Below are 17,585 nucleotides of genomic sequence, written 5' to 3'. Positions count from 1 at the left end.
CATTTCTCCTCCACCTCCTCCACATTCTCTCTGAGTCTCCTCCTACTCCTATTCCTACTCCACCTCCTCCGCATTCTCTCGGAGTCTCCTCCTACTCCTATTTCTCCTCCGCATTCTCTCTGAGCCTACTCCTATTCCTCCTCCACCTCCTCCGCATTCTCTCTGAGTCTCCTCCTACTCCTATTCCTTCTCCTCATTCTCCTCATTCTCTCTGAGTCTCCTCCTACTCCTATTCCTTCTCCACCTCCTCCGGATTCTCTCTGAGTCTCCTCCTACTCCTATTCCTTCTCCTCCTTCTCCTCATTCTCTGAGTCTCCTCCTACTCCTATTCCTCCTCCACCTCCTCCGCATTCTCCCTAAATGTGTCCTCCTACTCCTATTCCTCCTCCACCTCCTCCTCATTCTCCCTGAGTCTCCTCCTACTCCTATTCCTTCTCCACCTCCTCTGCATTCTCTCGGAGTCTCCTCCTACTCCTATTTCTCCTCCACATTCTCTCTGAGCCTACTCCTATTCCTCCTCCACCTCCTCCGCATTCTCTCTGAGTCTCCTCCTACTCCTATTCCTTCTCCACCTCCTCCGCATTCTCTCTGAGTCTCCTCCTACTCCTATTCCTTCTCCTCCTTCTCCTCATTCTCTCTGAGTCTCCTCCTACTCCTATTCCTCTTCCGCATTCTCTCTGAGCCTACTCCTATTCCTCCTACACCTCCTCCGCATTCTCTCTGAGTCTCTTCCTACTCTACCTCCTCCGCATTCTCTCTTGACTCTCCTCCTACTCCTATTCCTTCTCCTTCTACTCGTCATTCTTTCTGCGTCTCCTCCTACTCCTAATCCTACTCCACCTCCTCCGCATTCTCTCTGAGTCTCCTCCTACTCCCATTCCTTCTCCACTTCCTCCGCATTCTCTCTGAGTCTCCTCCTATTCCTCCTCCACCTCCTCCACGTTCTCTCTGATTCTCCTCCTACTCCTATTCCTTCTCCACGTCCTCCGCATTCTCTCTGAGTCTCCTCCTACTCCTATTCCTCCTCCACCTCCTCCGCATTCTCTCTTGAGTCTCCTCCTACTCCTATTCCTTCTCCACCTCCTCCGCATTCTCTCTGAGTCTCCTCCTACTCATTTTCCTCCTCCAACTCCTCCCCATTCTCTCTGAGTCTCCTCCTACTCCTATTCCTCCTCCACCTCCTCATCCGCATTCTCTCTGAGTCTCCTCCTACTCCTATTCCTTCTCCACCTCCTCTGCATTCTCTCTGAGTCTCCTCCTACTCCTATTCCTTCTCCACCTCCTGCGCGTTCTCTCTGAGTCTGCACCTACTCCTATTCCTTTCCTATTCCTTCTCCACCTCCTCCGCATTCTCTCTGAGTCTCCTAGTACTCCTCTTCTTCCTCCACCTCCTCCTCATCCTGTCTGAGTCTCCTCCTACTCTTATTCCTCCTCCACCTCCTCCTCATTCTCCCTGAGTCTCCTCCTACTCATATTCCTCCTACACCTCCTCCACATTCTCTAAGAGTCTCCTCCTACTCCTATTCCTTCTCCACCTCCTCCGCATTCTCTCTGAGTCGCCTCCTATTCCTATTCCTTCTCCACCTCCTCCGCATTCTCTCTGAGTCTTCTCCTACTCCTATTCCTCCTCCACCTCCTCATCCACATTCTCTCTGAGTCTCCTCCTACTCCATTTCTCCTCCACCTCCTCCACATTCTCTCTGAGTCTCCTCCTACTCCTATTCCTACTCCACCTCCTCCGCATTCTCTCGGAGTCTCCTCCTACTCCTCCTACACCTCGTCCTCATTCTCTCTGAGTCTCCTCCTACTCCTATTCCTCCTCCACCACAACCTCCTCCGCATTCTCTCTGAGTCTCCTCCTACTCCTGTTCCTTCTACACCTCCTCCGCATTCTCTCTGAGTCTCTTCCTACTCTACCTCCTCCGCATTCTCTCTTGACTCTCCTCCTACTCCTATTCCTTCTCCTTCTACTCCTCATTCTTTCTGCGTCTCCTCCTACTCCTATTCCTTCTCCACCTCCTCCGCATTCTCTCTGAGTCTCCTCCTATTCCTCTCCTTCCTCCACCTCCTCCTCATCCTCTCTGAGTCTCCTCCAACTCCTCTTCTTCCTCCACCTCCTCCTCATCCGCTCTGAGTCTCCTCCTACTCCTATTCCTCTTCCGCATTCTCTCTGAGCCTACTCCTATTCCTCCTACACCTCCTCCGCATTCTCTCTGAGTCTCCTCCTACTCCACCTCCTCCGCATTCTCTCTTGACTCTCCTCCTACTCCTATTCCTTCTCCTTCTACTCGTCATTCTTTCTGCGTCTCCTCCTACTCCTATTCCTTCTCCACCTCCTCCGCATTCTCTCTGAGTCTCCTCCTACTCCTATTCCTTCTCCTCCTTCTCCTCATTCTCTCTGAGTCTCCTCCTACTCCTATTCCTCCTCCACCTCCTCCGCATTCTCCCTAAATGTGTCCTCCTACGCCTCCTCCACCTCCTCCGCATTCTCTCTGAGTCGCCTCCTACTCCTATTCCTTCTCCACCTCCTCCTCATTCTCTCTGAGTCTCCTCCTACTCCTATTCCTCCTCCACCTCCTCCGCATTCTCTCTTGAGTCTCCTCCTACTCCTATTCCTTCTCCACCTCCTCCGCATTCTCTCTGAGTCTCCTCCTACTCATTTTCCTCCTCCAACTCCTCCCCATTCTCTCTGAGTCTCCTCCTACTCCTATTCCTCCTCCACCTCCTCATCCGCATTCTCTCTGAGTCTCCTCCTACTCCTATTCCTTCTCCACCTCCTCTGCATTCTCTCTGAGTCTCCTCCTACTCCTATTCCTTCTCCACCTCCTGCGCGTTCTCTCTGAGTCTGCACCTACTCCTATTCCTTTCCTATTCCTTCTCCACCTCCTCCGCATTCTCTCTGAGTCTCCTAGTACTCCTCTTCTTCCTCCACCTCCTCCTCATCCTGTCTGAGTCTCCTCCTACTCTTATTCCTCCTCCACCTCCTCCTCATTCTCCCTGAGTCTCCTCCTACTCATATTCCTCCTACACCTCCTCCACATTCTCTAAGAGTCTCCTCCTACTCCTATTCCTTCTCCACCTCCTCCGCATTCTCTCTGAGTCGCCTCCTATTCCTATTCCTTCTCCACCTCCTCCGCATTCTCTCTGAGTCTTCTCCTACTCCTATTCCTCCTCCACCTCCTCATCCACATTCTCTCTGAGTCTCCTCCTACTCCATTTCTCCTCCACCTCCTCCACATTCTCTCTGAGTCTCCTCCTACTCCTATTCCTACTCCACCTCCTCCGCATTCTCTCGGAGTCTCCTCCTACTCCTCCTACACCTCGTCCTCATTCTCTCTGAGTCTCCTCCTACTCCTATTCCTCCTCCACCACAACCTCCTCCGCATTCTCTCTGAGTCTCCTCCTACTCCTGTTCCTTCTACACCTCCTCCGCATTCTCTCTGAGTCTCTTCCTACTCTACCTCCTCCGCATTCTCTCTTGACTCTCCTCCTACTCCTATTCCTTCTCCTTCTACTCCTCATTCTTTCTGCGTCTCCTCCTACTCCTATTCCTCTTCCGCATTCTCTCTGAGCCTACTCCTATTCCTCCTACACCTCCTCCGCATTCTCTCTGAGTCTCCTCCTACTCCACCTCCTCCGCATTCTCTCTTGACTCTCCTCCTACTCCTATTCCTTCTCCTTCTACTCGTCATTCTTTCTGCGTCTCCTCCTACTCCTATTCCTTCTCCACCTCCTCCGCATTCTCTCTGAGTCGCCTCCTACTCCTATTCCTTCTCCACCTCCTCCGCATTCTCTCTGAGTCTCCTCCTACTCCTATTCCTTCTCCACCTCCTCCGCATTCTCTCTGAGTCTCCTCCTACTCCTATTCCTTCTCCTCCTTCTCCTCATTCTCTCTGAGTCTCCTCCTACTCCTATTCCTCCTCCACCTCCTCCGCATTCTCCCTAAATGTGTCCTCCTACGCCTCCTCCACCTCCTCCGCATTCTCTCTTGACTCTCCTCCTACTCCTATTCCTTCTCCTTCTACTCGTCATTCTTTCTGCGTCTCCTCCTACTCCTATTCCTTCTCCTTCTACTCGTCATTCTTTCTGCGTCTCCTCCTACTCCTATTCCTTCTCCACCTCCTCCGCATTCTCTCTGAGTCTCCTCCTATTCCTCTTCCACCTCTACCTCCTCCGCATTATCTCTGAGTCTCCTCCTACTCCTATTCCTCCTCCACCTCCTCCTCATTCTCCCTGAGTCCCCTCCTACTTCTATTCCTTCTCCACCTCCTCTGCATTCTCTCTGAGTCTCCTCCTACTCCTATTCCTTCTCCACCTCCTGCGCGTTCTCTCTGAGTCTGCACCTACTCCTATTCCTTTCCTATTCCTTCTCCACCTCCTCCGCATTCTGTCTGAGTCTCCTCCTACTCCTATTCCTCCTCCACCTCCTCCTCCGCATCCTCTGAGTCTCCCCCTACTCCTATTCTTCCTCCAACTCCTCCGCATTCTCGCTGAGTCTCCTCCTACTCATATTCCTCCTACACCTCCTCCACATTATCTAAGTGTCTCCTCCTACTCATATTCCTCCTACACCTCCTACTCATTATCTCTGAGTCTCCTCCTAGTCCTATTCCTTCTCCACCTCCTCCGCATTCTCTCTGAGTCTCCTCCTACTCCAATTCCTTCTCCACCTACTCCCCATCCTCTCTGAGTCTTCCCCTACTGCTATTCCTCCTCCACCTCCTCATCCACATTCTCTCTGAGTCTCCTCCTACTCCTATTCCTTCTCCACCTCCTCCGCATTCTCTCTGAGTCGCCTCCTACTCCTATTCCTTCTCCACCTGGACCTCCTCTGCATTATCTCTGAGTCTCCTCCTATTCCTTCTCCACCTCCTGCGCGTTCTCTCTGAGTCTGCACCTACTCCTATTCCTTTCCTATTCCTTCTCCTCATTCTCCTCATTCTCTCTGTCTCCTCCTACTCCTATTCCTTCTCCACCTCCTCCGCATTCTCTCTGAGTCGCCTCCTACTCCTATTCCTTCTCCACCTCCTCCGCATTCTCTCTGTCTCCTCCTACTCCCATTCCTCCTCCACCTGGACCTCCTCTGCATTATCTCTGAGTCTCCTCCTACTCCTATTCCTCCTCCACCTCCTCCACATTCTCTCTGAGTCTCCTCCTACTCCTATTCCTTCTCCTCATTCTCTCTGAGTCTCCTCCTACTCATATTCCTTCTCCACCTCCTCCGCATTCTCTCTGAGTCTACTCCTATTCCTCCTCCACCTCCTCCTCATTCTCCCTGAGTCTCCTCCTACTCCTATTCCTCCTCCACCTCCTCCACATTCTCCCTGAGTCTCCTCCTACTCCCATTCCTCCTCCACCTGGACCTCCTCTGCATTATCTCTGAGTCTCCTCCTACTCCTATTCCTCCTCCACCTCCTCATCCACATTCTCTCTGAGTCTCCTCCTACTCCTATTCCTTCTCCTCCTTCTCCTCATTCTCTCTGAGTCTCCTCCTACTCATATTCCTTCTCCACCTCCTCCGCATTCTCTCTGAGTCTCCTCCTACTCCTATTCCTTCTCCACCTCCTCCCCATTCTCTGAGTCTACTCCTATTCCTCCTCCACCTCCTCCGCATTCTCCCTAAATGTGTCCTCCTACTCCCATTCCTCCTCCACCTGGACCTCCTCTGCATTATCTCTGAGTCTCCTCCTACTCCTATTCCTCCTCCACCTCCTCATCCACATTCTCTCTGAGTCTCCTCCTACTCCTATTCCTTCTCCACCTCCTCCGCATTCTCTCTGAGTCTCCTCCTACTCATATTCCTTCTCCTCCTTCTCCTCATTCTCTCTGAGTCTCCTCCTACTCCTATTCCTCCTCCACCTCCTCCTCATTCTCCCTGAGTCTCCTCCTACTCCTATTCCTCCTCCACCTCCGCCGCATTCACTCTGAGTCTCCTCCTACTCCTATTCCTCTTCCACCTCTACCTCCTCCGCATTATCTCTGAGTCTTCTCCTACTTCTATTCCTCCTCCACCTCCTCCGCATTCTCCCTAAATGTGTCCTCCTACTCCTATTCCTCCTCCACCTCCGCCGCATTCACTCTGAGTCTCCTCGTACTCCTATTCCTCTTCCACCTCTACCTCTTCCGCATTATCTCTGAGTCTTCTCCTACTCCTATTCCTCCTCCACCTCCTCCTCATTCTCCCTGAGTCTCCTCCTACTCCTATTCCTCCTCCACCTCCTCCGCATTCTCCCTGAGTCTCCTCCTACTCCTATTCCTCCACCACCTCCTCCTCATTCTCCCTGAGTCTCCTCCATTCCTATTCTTTCTCCACCTCCTCCGAATTCTTTCAGCATCTCCTCCTACTCCTATTCCTTCTCCACCTCTTCCTCCTTCTCTCTGAGTCTCCTCCTACTCCTATTCTTCCTCCAGCTACTCCGCATCCTCTCTGAGTCTCCCCCTACTCCTATTCTTCCTCCAACTCCTCCGCATTCTCGCTGAGTCTCCTCCTACTTCTATTACTTATCCACCTCTTCCTCCTTCTCTCTGAGTCTCCTCCAACTTCTATTCTTCCTCCACCTACTTCGCATCCTCTCTGAGTCTCCCCCTACTCCTATTCTTTCTCCAACTCCTCTGCATTCTATCCGAGTCTCCTCCTACTCCTATTCCTCCTCCTCCATTCTCTCTGAGTCTCCTCCTACTCCTATACCTTCTCCACCTAATTTTCCTTCTTTCTGCTTCTCCTCCTACTCCTATTCCTTCTCCACCTCCTCCGCATTCTCTCTGTGTCTCCTCCTACTCCTATTCCTTCTCCACCTCCTCCGCATTCTCTCTGAGTCTACTCCTATTCCTCCTCCACCTCCTCCGCATTCTCCCTAAATGTGTCCTCCTACTCCTATTCCTCCTCCACCTCTACCTCTTCCTCATTATCTCTGAGTCTCCTCCTACTCCTATTCCTCTTCCACCTCTACCTCTTCCGCATTATCTCTGAGTCTCCTCCTACTCCCATTCCTCCTCCACCTCCTCATCCACATTCTCTCTGAGTCTCCTCCTACTCCTATTCCTTCTCCTAATTCTCGTCATTCTCTCTGAGTCTCCTCCTACTCCTATTCCTTCTCCACCTCCTGCGCGTTCTCTCTGAGTCTGCACCTACTCCTATTCCTTTCCTATTCCTTCTCCACCTTCTCCGCATTCTCTCTGAGTCTCCTAGTACTCCTCTTCTTCCTCCACCTCCTCCTCATCCTCTGAGTCTCCTCCTACTCCTATTCCTTCTCCACCTCCTCCGCATTCTCTCTTGACTCTCCTCCTACTCCTATTCCTTCTCCTTCTACTCCTCATTCTTTCTGCGTCTCCTCCTACTCCTATTCCTTCTCCACCTCCTCCGCATTCTCTCTGAGTCTCCTCCTATTCCTCTCCTTCCTCCACCTCCTCCTCATCCTCTCTGAGTCTCCTCCAACTCCTCTTCTTCCTCCACCTCCTCCTCATCCGCTCTGAGTCTCCTCCTACTCCTATTCCTCTTCCGCATTCTCTCTGAGCCTACTCCTATTCCTCCTACACCTCCTCCGCATTCTCTCTGAGTCTCCTCCTACTCCACCTCCTCCGCATTCTCTCTTGACTCTCCTCCTACTCCTATTCCTTCTCCTTCTACTCGTCATTCTTTCTGCGTCTCCTCCTACTCCTATTCCTTCTCCTCCTTCTCCTCATTCTCTCTGAGTCTCCTCCTACTCCTATTCCTCCTCCACCTCCTCCGCATTCTCCCTAAATGTGTCCTCCTACGCCTCCTCCACCTCCTCCGCATTCTCTCTGAGTCGCCTCCTACTCCTATTCCTTCTCCACCTCCTCCTCATTCTCTCTGAGTCTCCTCCTACTCCTATTCCTCCTCCACCTCCTCCGCATTCTCTCTTGAGTCTCCTCCTACTCCTATTCCTTCTCCACCTCCTCCGCATTCTCTCTGAGTCTCCTCCTACTCATTTTCCTCCTCCAACTCCTCCCCATTCTCTCTGAGTCTCCTCCTACTCCTATTCCTCCTCCACCTCCTCATCCGCATTCTCTCTGAGTCTCCTCCTACTCCTATTCCTTCTCCACCTCCTCTGCATTCTCTCTGAGTCTCCTCCTACTCCTATTCCTTCTCCACCTCCTGCGCGTTCTCTCTGAGTCTGCACCTACTCCTATTCCTTTCCTATTCCTTCTCCACCTCCTCCGCATTCTCTCTGAGTCTCCTAGTACTCCTCTTCTTCCTCCACCTCCTCCTCATCCTGTCTGAGTCTCCTCCTACTCTTATTCCTCCTCCACCTCCTCCTCATTCTCCCTGAGTCTCCTCCTACTCATATTCCTCCTACACCTCCTCCACATTCTCTAAGAGTCTCCTCCTACTCCTATTCCTTCTCCACCTCCTCCGCATTCTCTCTGAGTCGCCTCCTATTCCTATTCCTTCTCCACCTCCTCCGCATTCTCTCTGAGTCTTCTCCTACTCCTATTCCTCCTCCACCTCCTCATCCACATTCTCTCTGAGTCTCCTCCTACTCCATTTCTCCTCCACCTCCTCCACATTCTCTCTGAGTCTCCTCCTACTCCTATTCCTACTCCACCTCCTCCGCATTCTCGCGGAGTCTCCTCCTACTCCTCCTACACCTCGTCCTCATTCTCTGAGTCTCCTCCTACTCCTATTCCTCCTCCACCACAACCTCCTCCGCATTCTCTCTGAGTCTCCTCCTACTCCTGTTCCTTCTACACCTCCTCCGCATTCTCTCTGAGTCTCTTCCTACTCTACCTCCTCCGCATTCTCTCTTGACTCTCCTCCTACTCCTATTCCTTCTCCTTCTACTCCTCATTCTTTCTGCGTCTCCTCCTACTCCTATTCCTTCTCCACCTCCTCCGCATTCTCTCTGAGTCTCCTCCTATTCCTCTCCTTCCTCCACCTCCTCCTCATCCTCTCTGAGTCTCCTCCAACTCCTCTTCTTCCTCCACCTCCTCCTCATCCGCTCTGAGTCTCCTCCTACTCCTATTCCTCTTCCGCATTCTCTCTGAGCCTACTCCTATTCCTCCTACACCTCCTCCGCATTCTCTCTGAGTCTCCTCCTACTCCACCTCCTCCGCATTCTCTCTTGACTCTCCTCCTACTCCTATTCCTTCTCCTTCTACTCGTCATTCTTTCTGCGTCTCCTCCTACTCCTATTCCTTCTCCACCTCCTCCGCATTCTCTCTGAGTCGCCTCCTACTCCTATTCCTTCTCCACCTCCTCCGCATTCTCTCTGAGTCTCCTCCTACTCCTATTCCTTCTCCACCTCCTCCGCATTCTCTCTGAGTCTCCTCCTACTCCTATTCCTTCTCCTCCTTCTCCTCATTCTCTCTGAGTCTCCTCCTACTCCTATTCCTCCTCCACCTCCTCCGCATTCTCCCTAAATGTGTCCTCCTACGCCTCCTCCACCTCCTCCGCATTCTCTCTTGACTCTCCTCCTACTCCTATTCCTTCTCCTTCTACTCGTCATTCTTTCTGCGTCTCCTCCTACTCCTATTCCTTCTCCTTCTACTCGTCATTCTTTCTGCGTCTCCTCCTACTCCTATTCCTTCTCCACCTCCTCCGCATTCTCTCTGAGTCTCCTCCTATTCCTCTTCCACCTCTACCTCCTCCGCATTATCTCTGAGTCTCCTCCTACTCCTATTCCTCCTCCACCTCCTCCTCATTCTCCCTGAGTCCCCTCCTACTCCTATTCCTTCTCCACCTCCTCTGCATTCTCTCTGAGTCTCCTCCTACTCCTATTCCTTCTCCACCTCCTGCGCGTTCTCTCTGAGTCTGCACCTACTCCTATTCCTTTCCTATTCCTTCTCCACCTCCTCCGCATTCTCTCTGAGTCTCCCCCTACTCCTATTCTTCCTCCAACTCCTCCGCATTCTCGCTGAGTCTCCTCCTACTCATATTCCTCCTACACCTCCTCCACATTATCTAAGTGTCTCCTCCTACTCATATTCCTCCTACACCTCCTACTCATTATCTCTGAGTCCCCTCCTAGTCCTATTCCTTCTCCACCTCCTCCGCATTCTCTCTGAGTCTTCCCCTACTGCTATTCCTCCTCCACCTCCTCATCCACATTCTCTCTGAGTCTCCTCCTACTCCTATTCCTTCTCCACCTCCTCCGCATTCTCTCTGAGTCGCCTCCTACTCCTATTCCTTCTCCACCTGGACCTCCTCTGCATTATCTCTGAGTCTCCTCCTATTCCTTCTCCACCTCCTGCGCGTTCTCTCTGAGTCTGCACCTACTCCTATTCCTTTCCTATTCCTTCTCCTCATTCTCCTCATTCTCTCTGTCTCCTCCTACTCCTATTCCTTCTCCACCTCCTCCGCATTCTCTCTGAGTCGCCTCCTACTCCTATTCCTTCTCCACCTCCTCCGCATTCTCTCTGTCTCCTCCTACTCCCATTCCTCCTCCACCTGGACCTCCTCTGCATTATCTCTGAGTCTCCTCCTACTCCTATTCCTCCTCCACCTCCTCCACATTCTCTCTGAGTCTCCTCCTACTCCTATTCCTTCTCCTCATTCTCTCTGAGTCTCCTCCTACTCATATTCCTTCTCCACCTCCTCCGCATTCTCTCTGAGTCTACTCCTATTCCTCCTCCACCTCCTCCTCATTCTCCCTGAGTCTCCTCCTACTCCTATTCCTCCTCCACCTCCTCCACATTCTCCCTGAGTCTCCTCCTACTCCCATTCCTCCTCCACCTGGACCTCCTCTGCATTATCTCTGAGTCTCCTCCTACTCCTATTCCTCCTCCACCTCCTCATCCACATTCTCTCTGAGTCTCCTCCTACTCCTATTCCTTCTCCTCCTTCTCCTCATTCTCTCTGAGTCTCCTCCTACTCATATTCCTTCTCCACCTCCTCCGCATTCTCTCTGAGTCTCCTCCTACTCCTATTCCTTCTCCACCTCCTCCCCATTCTCTGAGTCTACTCCTATTCCTCCTCCACCTCCTCCGCATTCTCCCTAAATGTGTCCTCCTACTCCCATTCCTCCTCCACCTGGACCTCCTCTGCATTATCTCTGAGTCTCCTCCTACTCCTATTCCTCCTCCACCTCCTCATCCACATTCTCTCTGAGTCTCCTCCTACTCCTATTCCTTCTCCACTTCCTCCGCATTCTCTCTGAGTCTCCTCCTACTCATATTCCTTCTCCTCCTTCTCCTCATTCTCTCTGAGTCTCCTCCTACTCCTATTCCTCCTCCACCTCCTCCTCATTCTCCCTGAGTCTCCTCCTACTCCTATTCCTCCTCCACCTCCGCCGCATTCACTCTGAGTCTCCTCCTACTCCTATTCCTCTTCCACCTCTACCTCCTCCGCATTATCTCTGAGTCTTCTCCTACTTCTATTCCTCCTCCACCTCCTCCGCATTCTCCCTAAATGTGTCCTCCTACTCCTATTCCTCCTCCACCTCCGCCGCATTCACTCTGAGTCTCCTCGTACTCCTATTCCTCTTCCACCTTTACCTCTTCCGCATTATCTCTGAGTCTTCTCCTACTCCTATTCCTCCTCCACCTCCTCCTCATTCTCCCTGAGTCTCCTCCTACTCCTATTCCTCCTCCACCTCCTCCGCATTCTCCCTGAGTCTCCTCCTACTCCTATTCCTCCACCACCTCCTCCTCATTCTCCCTGAGTCTCCTCCATTCCTATTCTTTCTCCACCTCCTCCGAATTCTTTCAGCATCTCCTCCTACTCCTATTCCTTCTCCACCTCTTCCTCCTTCTCTCTGAGTCTCCTCCTACTCCTATTCTTCCTCCAGCTACTCCGCATCCTCTCTGAGTCTCCCCCTACTCCTATTCTTCCTCCAACTCCTCCGCATTCTCGCTGAGTCTCCTCCTACTTCTATTACTTATCCACCTCTTCCTCCTTCTCTCTGAGTCTCCAACTTCTATTCTTCCTCCACCTACTTCGCATCCTCTCTGAGTCTCCCCCTACTCCTATTCTTTCTCCAACTCCTCTGCATTCTATCCGAGTCTCCTCCTACTCCTATTCCTCCTCCTCCATTCTCTCTGAGTCTCCTCCTACTCCTATACCTTCTCCACCTAATTTTCCTTCTTTCTGCTTCTCCTCCTACTCCTATTCCTTCTCCACCTCCTCCGCATTCTCTCTGTGTCTCCTCCTACTCCTATTCCTTCTCCACCTCCTCCGCATTCTCTCTGAGTCTACTCCTATTCCTCCTCCACCTCCTCCGCATTCTCCCTAAATGTGTCCTCCTACTCCTATTCCTCCTCCACCTCTACCTCTTCCGCATTATCTCTGAGTCTCCTCCTACTCCTATTCCTCTTCCACCTCTACCTCTTCCGCATTATCTCTGAGTCTCCTCCTACTCCCATTCCTCCTCCACCTGGACCTCCTCTGCATTATCTCTGAGTCTCCTCCTACTCCTATTCCTCCTCCACCTCCTCATCCACATTCTCTCTGAGTCTCCTCCTACTCCTATTCCTTCTCCTCATTCTCGTCATTCTCTCTGAGTCTCCTCCTACTCCTATTCCTTCTCCACCTCCTGCGCGTTCTCTCTGAGTCTGCACCTACTCCTATTCCTTTCCTATTCCTTCTCCACCTTCTCCGCATTCTCTCTGAGTCTCCTAGTACTCCTCTTCTTCCTCCACCTCCTCCTCATCCTCTGAGTCTCCTCCTACTCCTATTCCTTCTCCACCTCCTCCGCATTCTCTCTGTGTCTCCTCCTACTCCTATTCCCCTCCACCTCCTTCTCCGCATCCTCTCTGAGTCTCCCCCTACTCCTATTCTTCCTCCAACTCCTCCGCATTCTCGCTGAGTCTCCTCCTACTCATATTCCTCCTACACCTCCTACTCATTCTCTCTGAGTCTCATCCTACTCCTATTCATCCACCACCTCCTCATCCGCATTCTCTCTGAGTCTCCTCCTACTCCAATTCCTTCTCCACCTACTCCCCATTCTCTCTGAGTCTCCCCCTACTGCTATTCTTCCTCCAACTTTTACGCATTCTCGCTGAGTCTCCTCCTACTCCTATTCCTCCTCCGCATTCTCTCTGAGCCTACTGCTTTTCCTCCTACACCTCCTCCGCATTCTCTCTTGACTCTCCTCTTACTCCTAGTCCTTCTCCTTCTACTCGTCATTCTTTCTGCGTCTCCTCCTACTCCTAATCCTTCTCCACCTCCTCCTCATCCTCTCTGAGTCTCCTCCTACTCTTATTCCTTCTCCACCTCCTCATCCGCATTCTCTCTGAGTCTCCTCCTACTCATATTCCTTCTCCACCTCCTCCGCATTCTCTCTGTGTCTCCTCCTACTCCTATTCCTTCTCCACCTCCTCCGCATTCTCTCTGAGTCTACTCCTATTCCTCCTCCACCTCCTCCGCATTCTCCCTACATGTGTCCTCCTACTCCTATTCCTCTTCCACCTCTACCTCTTCCGCATTTTCTCTGAGTCTTCTCCTACTCCTATTCCTCCTCCACCTCCTCCTCATTCTCCCTGAGTCTCCTCCTACTCCTATTCCTCCTCCACCTCCTCCGCATTCTCCCTGAGTCTCCTCCTACTCCCATTCCTCCTCCACCTGGACCTCCTCTGCATTATCTCTGAGTCTCCTCCTACTCCTATTCCTTCTCCACCTCCTGCGCGTTCTCTCTGAGTCTGCACCTACTCCTATTCCTTCTCCACCTTCTCCGCATTCTCTCTGAGTCTCCTCCTACTCCTATTCATCCACCACCTCCTCATCCGCATTCTCTCTGAGTCTCCTCCTACTCCTATTCCTTCTCCACCTCCTCCTCATTCTCTCTGAGTCTCCTCGTATTCCTCCTCCACCTCCTCCGCATTCTCTCTGAGTCTCCTCCTACTCCACCTCCTCCGCATTCTCTCTTGACTCTCCTCCTACTCCTATTCCTTCTCCTTCTACTCGTCATTCTTTCTGCGTCTCCTCCTACTCCTATTCCTTCTCCACCTCCTCCGCATTCTCTGACACTCCTCCTACTCTTATTCCTTCTCCACCTCCTCCGCATTCTCTCTGAGTGTCCTCCTACTCCTATTCCTCCTCCGCATCCTCTCTGAATCTCCTCCTACTCCTATTCCTTCTCCAACTCCTACGCATCTTTTCTGAGTCTCCTCCTATTCCTTCTCCACTTCCTCTGCATTCTCTCTGAGTCTCCTTGTATTCCTCCTCCACCTCCTCCGCATTGTCTTTGAGTCTCCTCCTATTCCTATTCTTTCTCCACCTCCTCCGGATTCTTTCAGCATCTCCTCCTACTCCTATTCCTTCTCCACCTCTTCCTCCTTCTCTCTGAGTCTCCCCCTACTCCTATTCTTCCTCCAACTCCTCCGCATTCTCGCTGAGTCTCCTCCTACTTCTATTACTTATCCACCTCTTCCTCCTTCTCTCTGAGTCTCCTCCGACTTCTATTCTTCCTCCACCTACTTCACATCCTCTCTGAGTCTCCCCCTACTCCTATTCTTTCTCCAACTCCTCTGCATTCTATCCGAGTCTCCTCCTACTCCTATTCCTCCTCCTCCATTCTCTCTGAGCCTCCTCCTACTCCTATTCCTCCTCCACGTCCTCCGCATTCTCTCTGAGTCTCCTCCTACTCCTATACCTTCTCCACCTAATTTTCCTTCTTTCTGCTTCTCCTCCTACTCCTATTCCTTCTCCACCTCCTCCGCATTCTCTCTGAGTCTACTCCTATTCCTCCTCCACCCCCTCTGCATTCTCCCTGAGTCTCCTCCTACTCCTATTCCTCCTCCATCTCCTCCTCCACATTCTCTCTGGGTGTCCTCCTACTCCTATTCCTCCTCCACCTCTACCTCCCCCGCATTATCTCTGAGTCACCTCCTACTCCTATTCCTTCTCCACCTCCTCCGCATTCTCTCTGAGTCTACTCCTATTCCTCCTCCACCCCCTCTGCATTCTCCCTGAGTCTCCTCCTACTCCTATTCCTCCTCCATCTCCTCCTCCACATTCTCTCTGGGTGTCCTCCTACTCCTATTCCTCCTCCACCTCTACCTCCCCCGCATTATCTCTGAGTCACCTCCTACTCCTATTCCTTCTCCACCTCCTCCGCATCTTCTCTGAGTCTCCTGATACTCCTATTCCTCCTCCACCTCTACCTTCTCCGCATTATCTCTGAGTCACCTCCTACTCCTATTCCTTCTCCTCCTCCTCCGCATCTTCTCTGAGTCTCCTCCTACTCCTAGTCCTCCTCCACCTCCTCCTCCGCATTATCTCTGAGTCTCCTCCTACTCCTATTCCTTCTCCTCCTCCTCCGCATTCTCTCTGAGTCTCCTCGTATTCCTCCTCCACCTCCTCCGCATTCTCTCTGAGTCTCCTCCTACTCCTATTCCTCCTCCACCTCCTCCGCATTCTCCCTGAGTCTCCTCCTACTCCTATTCCTTCTCCACCTCCTCCGCATTCTCTCTGAGTCTCCTCCTACTCCTATTCCACCTCTACCTCCCCCGCATTATCTCTGAGTCACCTCCTACTCCTATTCCTTCTCCACCTCCTCCGCATTCTCTCTGAGTCTACTCCTATTCCTCCTCCACCCCCTCTGCATTCTCCCTGAGTCTCCTCCTACTCCTATTCCTCCTCCATCTCCTCCTCCACATTCTCTCTGGGTGTCCTCCTCCTATTCCTCCTCCACCTCTACCTCCCCCGCATTATCTCTGAGTCACCTCCTACTCCTATTCCTTCTCCACCTCCTCCGCATCTTCTCTGAGTCTCCTGATACTCCTATTCCTCCTCCACCTCTACCTTCTCCGCATTATCTCTGAGTCACCTCCTACTCCTATTCCTTCTCCTCCTCCTCCGCATCTTCTCTGAGTCTCCTCCTACTCCTAGTCCTCCTCCACCTCCTCCTCCGCATTATCTCTGAGTCTCCTCCTACTCCTATTCCTTCTCCTCCTCCTCCGCATTCTCTCTGAGTCTCCTCGTATTCCTCCTCCACCTCCTCCGCATTCTCTCTGAGTCTCCTCCTACTCCTATTCCTCCTCCACCTCCTCCGCATTCTCCCTGAGTCTCCTCCTACTCCTATTCCTTCTCCACCTCCTCCACATTCTCTCTGAGTCTCCTCCTACTCCTATTCGTCCTCCACATTATCTCTGAGTCACCTCCTACTCCTATTCCTTCTCCTCCTCCTCCGCATCTTCTCTGAGTCTCCTCCTGCTCCTAGTCCTCCTCCACCACCTCCTCCGCATTATCTCTGAGTCACCTCCTACTCCTATTCCTTCTACTCCTCCTCCGCATCTTCTCTGAGTCTCCTCCTACTCCTATTCCTTCTCCACCTCCTCCGCATTCTCTCTGAGTCTCCTCGTATTCCTCCTCCACCTCCTCCGCATTCTCTCTGAGTCTCCTCCTACTCCTATTCCTCCTCCACCTCCTCCGCATTCTCCCTGAGTCTCCTCCTACTCCTATTCCTTCTCCACCTCCTCCACATTCTCTCTGAGTCTCCTCCTACTCCTATTCGTCCTCCACCTCCTCTGCATTCTCTCTGAGTCTCCTCCTTCTCCTATTCCTCCTCTGCATTCTCTCTGAGCCTACTCCTATTCCTATTCCTTCTCCACCCCCTCTGCATCCTCTCGGTCCATCCATAAAGTTTAAGTGGAACCTATTGGCACAAACAAGCCATTCAGATGTAATCTAATAAAATATTTTGTTTTTTGTTTTTTGTAATGCCAGTATTATGGTCTAAATACTGTAGTATTACTATATTTAGATACTATAGTATTCATTGTAGTGTTTTGTGGACATTACTGTAGTATACTGTAATATTACTTTAGTTAAAAAACTATAGTATATACTATAGTAATTAATGTAGCGTTTTTGCAGACATTACTGTGGTATTTACTATAGTGTTTTTGTTTTATTATATTTGACATTGAAGTGGGGGCTTTCTCCTTGAGGACACATACTGAACAAATTATCAGAACTCAGGATAAGTCTCAGATTCAGACAGCTAGAGTCACAGATGTGTATTGACCTAAACGGGGCAGCAAAAGACAGGTCAAAGGCAGGCAGAGGTCCGTAATCCATGGCAGGGTTGATAAGGTACAGAACAGCAGGCAGGCTCTGGGGCTCAGGACAGGCAGAGATTCGTAAATGGGTCAGAGTTAGGCTCTTACAGAAGAGGTCAGAGCTTGAGAAAGCAGGGAGATGGGAAAATACACTAGTAAGACCTGACAAGATGAACTGGCAGCAGACGAACAGAGAACACAGGTGTAAATACACTGATGATAATGAGGAAGATGGGCGACACCTGGAGAGGGGTGGAGACAAGCAAAAAGACAGGTGAAACAGATCAAGGTGTGACAAATATTAAGCCAATGTTCCATAACCTGTAGGTAGTTAGGACTGGAGTCTGAACGGATAGTATTGTACAGTATACTACAGAATTCTATTTTAAGCACTATACCAGGGGTAGGCAACCCTGGTCCTGGAGTACCGTCGGCACTTCATGTTTTTGATTTTACCGCCCTGGAAGACCAGGTGTGTTGAATTTAGGCAATCACTGAACTGATCAATTATCTCAGTTTGTCAGGTGTGGTGCCTCATTGGCCCAAAATCCTGTACCTGCAGCACTTCAGGAACAGGCACTTCACATTCGAAGGATACTACAGTGTGGAGTATTGTATACTAC

At 51.4% G+C, this 17,585-nt stretch overlaps 2 protein-coding genes across 16 annotated transcripts in view; one reads left to right on the top strand and one right to left on the bottom strand.

The window, feature by feature from the left end:
• The window catches only part of LOC110531155 (membrane-associated guanylate kinase, WW and PDZ domain-containing protein 1), a 314,347-nt gene that overhangs the window by 137,407 nt on the left and 159,355 nt on the right, over positions 1 to 17,585 (top strand). The gene's annotated exons all lie outside the window — the stretch shown is intronic.
• LOC110531962 (renin) overlaps positions 1 to 17,585 on the bottom strand; it is a 197,052-nt gene that overhangs the window by 178,091 nt on the left and 1,376 nt on the right. The window lies entirely within an intron of this gene.

Source organism: Oncorhynchus mykiss, chromosome 9 (assembly GCF_057628025.1).
Source record: "Oncorhynchus mykiss isolate SJ-2025 chromosome 9, ASM5762802v1, whole genome shotgun sequence".
NCBI lineage: Eukaryota > Metazoa > Chordata > Actinopteri > Salmoniformes > Salmonidae > Oncorhynchus > Oncorhynchus mykiss.
The sequence above is the reverse complement of the archived record's forward strand: the minus strand, read 5'-3'. Positions and strand labels throughout refer to the sequence as shown.